Genomic DNA, 6,000 nt, shown 5'->3' with positions numbered 1-6,000 from the left:
GATGAGATAAGTGATCAAGAGAATTAAGAGGTTTGACTAAAATATCATCTACATAATCCTCAAGAGTCTTATGAATTAGGTCATAGAAGATGATCGTCATGACGCACTGATATGTTGCCCCAATGTTCTTTAGCCTGAATGGCATCATGTTATAACAGAATGTTCCCCAAGGTGTGGTAAATGCTATCTTATGTTGGTCTTCCTTTGCTATCTGAATCTGGTTGTATCTGGAGAAACCATCCATGAGTGATAAGAGCTCATGGCCTGTGGTGAGATCAACAATCATGTCTATATTTGGCAACAGGAAATCATCCTTCAGAAAAGCTTTGTTGAGATCTCTAAAGTCTATGCAAATTTTGATATCACTAGAAGGTTTTGTAATAGGTACCATGTTGGAAATCATTCAAAATAGTCAATTGGGCAAATGATTTTCACTTCTAGAAATTTTTCTAGCTCTACTTTAACAACAAAGCAACTTTGGGGTGCATCTTACAGAGCTTTTGCTTGACATGTTTGGCACTTGGATCCACAGCCAGATGATGCACTACTAACTTGGGGTCCAATCCTGGCATGTCTTGATAGGACCATGCAAAGTGACCAACATTTTCATGGAGGACTTCAATGAGAAGATCCACCTACTTAGGTCATAGAGAGGCTGTGATATATGTGATATGTGGTATTTCAGTCAAACTAATATTGACTAGTCTAGTTTCCTTTATCAAGACTGAAGATATGGGCAGCATGTGCTCCTATGGGGGAAGGATAAAATCTCCATCTTTAGGTGCCTCTGAGAGTTTTTCACCATCAGATATGTCCTTTATTTTTATTTCATTTTTTGAGTCATCCAATGGTGCCCTAGAAGATTTTTCACCAGAGGATGTTTTGCTTTTGCTTTTTTGCTTTTTTGTTTCCTTTTTCAATTCAATTTTGTGACTGGAGACTTCCTCCTCCCTAAAGTAACCTATTGGATCTAGTTTGTAGACATATATTGATGGTGGTGGTAGTCATTTATGTAGTGTTTCTACCCCCATGATGTTAAGGAGTGTGTGCTCGGTAGAGAATTCGTCAACATGGACAACACTTGGTTGGTCCCAATCAATGAGTTCGGGGTGAGTGAGTGGTAGGTCTATAAGATTTAGGGATAATTTCCAGAGCACAGATGCTCCTAAGATAATCTCGTCCAGGAAAATATCATCATAGGATTTCTTTTCTACTTCCACAGGAATGTCTTTGACCTCAACAAGACTATTTTGGATGTTTGTGAAGGCATGGCCTTCTTTCATAGTGCCCCTAGTTATGGGGAGTTCATAGCCTAAGCCCTGCTTTTTCTTTTCTGGGTATGCTTCTACAAGATATCTAATACCTGATTCTAGACTTCCTAGACCACCTCCTTGATAATCCCATTGTTCAATGGCCAGGCGATGTGACCATGTGTACTTTTGTTTAAGGTGATCAACCAACTCTTCACTCTTTCAAGGTGGCTCTTTATATAGCCATGTGTTAATATTTGAAGCAGTTTCCTCACCATCAAGGATACCATTGGTGATGAATGTGGTAGGGCCCATCTATTTGAGTTGAGAAGTGGTATCTAGCTTTGGGCCTTGATGTGTCAAGCACCCTTGAGCATGCAGATCAAGTGGTAGAGCACCAACAACAAAAGCATCTATGAGACTATATTTGCCACATCCTTGGTTGTTGATCTTAACCTAGAAAGAGTGGAGGCTAAGATGGTACCCAAATCATGGTAGGTATCGGAGGAACTAGCCATGGTGTGGCCAATTTTGATTTTGGGACAATGATTGGTGTATGAAGCTTCGACTGCATTGCAATAAGCAAAGGGTTTAGGATTTGCATGGATGGTTATCTCAGTGCCATTATGTAGAAATTTGACGCACTGATGATATATGGATGGAATGGCCTTCATGGCATGAATCCATGGGTGGCCAAGGAGGATATTGTATGGAAGGTTAAGATCAACTACATGACAAACTATTTCTTGAGCGACTGGGCCAACTCTAAGAGGGAGCAAGATGGTTCCTTCAGTGGTGCGCTCCAAGTTGTCATATGCTTTGATGGTGATTACTTCATTAATGATATATGCCTCAATGTATCCTACCTATTTGATAAATTTTAAAGTACATAGATTTAAAGTCGATCCATTATCTATCATGACCCACTTGATTGCAAAGTTAGAAACCATGACAGCTATGCAAAGTGGAAGGATATGATCGGGTTCAACTGCTAGGATGTCAATTATTTTGAAGGATAAAGCACATGATGTAGAAAGATGGCCAACCAAGTTGCAGAACTTGGTGGAATTTATGTCAATGGGGGGTGTGTAACTCATGGAGAGCACTATCGAGGATCTCTTGATAAAGTGGTCTTGTTCGTAAGAGATCTAGAATGGAAATATGAGTTGGTGTGTTTCCAAGGTGTTCCAAGATATTATACTATGGTCCTAATGAGGGTGATCCTAATGAAGGTGTTCTAGATGGAGGTGGTCTTGATGGTGCAGACATAGGTGGGCCAGCTGAGTCGAGCTCGGTGAATAGTAACTGCACATTGGGTATCTGGGCCTTTGATCTCAACTTGTGATATGCATCTGATTAGGCTCCCATAGTCCAAATATGCTAAGGTATAGTTTTGAGACTTGTCTCAGTTATCACCTTGTTTATTTTGAGCATTGTTTGGTTTGTTGACAAGAGTGTTCGAAGGTGCTTTTCTTGTGTTTGTGTTATGAGGAGGAAAAGTGTTTTGATATATCATCAACCCTGCATTGGGTGAAGCTTGTGCCCCTACTGTGATCTCTTTATGGTCAATAAGGTCCTGGACATATGCTTTGAGTTGTATGCACTTAAGGGTGGTATGTCCTTTGACACAATGGAATTTGCAGAACTCATTATCCTTATACCAGGATGCTCTAGGCTGATTAGGTTCCAAGGGCTATGTTTGCGGATGTCGAACAAGGTTATCCTTGGCTAGTTTTTCAAATATTGCATCAAGAGGCTCCCCCAACAGTGTGTATATGTGTGGTTGTCTCTGAACACGTGGTTTAGGTCTAGCCAGAAGTGTGATGGCATTAGTTTGATTGTGATGGATGGGTACTTGTTGATTGTGCTGCATAGGTGGTTGTTGATATACAGGGGGTTGTTACTAATAAGGTTGTTATTGACAAAATGTGGTGGGGATGTTGGCAACTGCCCCAACGATATGAACATGTCAGGTGTTGGTGATGCCATTTGTCACCATATTTTTGTTTTTATTCCAATGCCATGTTTTTTCGTTGCTTGGACCTCGATCTTGGGTATTTTCCTTATAAAGTTTGATGACACCATCCTTGATGAGCCCTTGTTCTAGTCCCATCCCTTTTTCCTTAATGTCTTTGTATGTTTGCAAACAATTCATAACCATGTGGTGGGCAAGACTAGGATGTGCATTATTTATGAACATTTTGACAAGGTGACATTTTGGATGGTACATGAGATCCTAGTTGTGAGGGTTTACCAATGTTGTAAGTATTCTGCAAGGCTTTCTCCTCCTTTTTTCTTGGTATGAACTAAGTCTACTATAGATAACTCAGTTTTGACAAGATTAGCATATTGAGCCACAAAGGTTTCAAAAAGATTAGCGAAGGTTTTAATGGTACCTTGGGGGATACAACAAAACCACTCTAGGGATGGTCCTCCTAAGCTTTTTGGAAAAAGTCACATGAGGAATACATCATTATAGGCCACTACTTAGCAATGCATATAGAATTCATTGACATACGTGACTGGATCACTTTTCCCCCTAAATTTATCAAACTTGGGGATCTCAAAGTTTTTAGGAAATGGTGTCATTGTGATGTTTTTGTCAAATGGATATGGGCAATCACTTTCAAATTTAAAAGTTTTGGAATATGTCCCATCTTTGAGGATCTTGAGAGCATTTTTCATTTCCTCTCATTCAGAATTTATAGGTGGGGGAGTGGATGCCCCTGGTCCATGTGCCTGTAGTATGGGATACATAATGGATGTTGAAGATTGATATGGAAAACCCTAACTATCATATGGTGTTTGCAAAAAAATAGGTTGTGCAATTGGTGGGATGGATGCCATGGGTTGTTGGAATGTAGTTTGTGCATATGACTACATCTGCTAGGTAGACTATGGATGGGATTGGTAAGTATGAGGTTGTTTTCCTACTAGATAATTTTGCGTAGATACTTGAGCATATTGTTGATGTGATGATTGTGGCTAAAAGGGTGGTAGCACTGGCAATGCCTGGGCCATGCTCTAGAAATCTATACTTTGACCATTATATGTTGGTTGTTCTCCTGCTTGAGAGAGCAACTGAGTATTAATAGGGGCAAGGTAATTAATATGAGGAAAAGAATTCATAGCAGGGAATTGCAATGGAGTGGTGATTTGGCTATTTTCTAAGGGTGGCATAGAAAAGTAGTTGGTGAGGAGTGGTAGAGAATAGCTTTGCAAAGTGAGAGATGAAAGTGTTTGAGGCATGGACATGGATGTAGTGTTAAGGGGAGGCTAGTGGTAGGCCTTTGTGCCATAGTAACACCCCAAGGTCCTAGAGGAAATGAAGCTGAAGTATTTTGGCTATTAACAAAGGGATTGATAGTGATGTTGGGTGGAATGGAAGATGAGGTATTTGACCCTAGTGGCGGTATTCCAGTAGTAATTGGACTAGATGTGTTATGAGATGGAAGGGAAAATGCAACGTTTCTAGATGTAAAAGGAGGATTTTGTGAAGTAGGGAGATGAGTGGTGGAAGCAAATGCAAATGATACACTTGGGGTTGGTTGAGATGTAGTATGTACTAAGGGTTGAGTGAGGATGGGATGGGTGTTTTGTGGAATGGGAGCAATCACCTAGGTTGAGGGTATATTCGAGTCTGTAGGTTTTGCCTATGGTGGTTGGTATCCATTGTCGAGTGAGGAGAAAGGATCAAAAGGGCCAGATGACCCTACGGATGGTAGTTGCCACCCAAACAGGGGATGTGTAGGATCCACAATGTGGGGAGGTGGTGGGCGTCCAAACTCAAAGGCACCAACATTGTCCCTTAAGAAATTTGACATGATGGTTTCCTTATTTTGATCTATGATGGCATATACAATGGTCACATGGCCAAGTTGGCTCATGAAAGCATCAATATCTATAGAATAACTTGTGTCTTTAGAGAGTTGTGGTGGAGGATCTGGTGGTGTCATGGAGACTATGGGGTAGAGTTGAGCCTAAGCTACACAACTGCTATGACTATGATCCATATCCTTCTTTTTATGTGTGTTCTCACCGAAACATGTGGTAGGTGGCATGAAATGTTGACTTTCCTAAGGATGGAATGCAAGAAGGATGATGCTAAATGTATATGATGAAGGAATTTTCCTAAGTGTGACTAGGGTAGACTAATTTCTTGAGATGTGAAAAAAAGTAGGAACAAATGTGTTTAATGATACCTTAGGAACCTAAATGATATGGTGCTAAAGGAAGGAGACTATGTTTCCCTTAAATGTGATCCCAAATATGGTGGTGGTATCAAATCCTAAGGTAGCCAAATGTTTGTTTTTCTTGAGAGATAAAGGAGGATCAAGTATGTAACCCAACCTTTGGCTCAAGGTGATGCGGGACACAAGTGAGAGCCTATTTGAGAAAATGCTTAGTTTCAAGGATAACTATGATGGTGAGATGGATAGAAATTGTTTTCAGGGAAACAAAGTTTTTTAAAGAAATGATGCTAAATGTTTCTAAGTAAGTGAGTAAATGGTGGAAGGTACTAGGTCTTAATGATGCATGTGGAGGATCCTTTGAAAACCTGACATTGATGCAAAAATGGGAGGAGGTGATCCTATTTTAAATGCTTGCATGAGGGGGAGGGTGACTCCTACATGAAAGACTAAACCTATGAGGAAATAAGTGCACAAGTGTGTGTGGAAAAAGAAAGACCTAATCAGAGTGAGTAACACTAGAGTTGTTGATAAGGCTATGGTTGACACCTTGTCAGAGA

The sequence above is a fragment of the Cupressus sempervirens genome, chromosome 1, assembly GCF_028749045.1.
Source record: "Cupressus sempervirens isolate cs-2001-9-10 chromosome 1, ASM2874904v1, whole genome shotgun sequence".
Lineage (NCBI taxonomy): Eukaryota > Viridiplantae > Streptophyta > Pinopsida > Cupressales > Cupressaceae > Cupressus > Cupressus sempervirens.
This window is presented reverse-complemented; position numbering follows the sequence as displayed.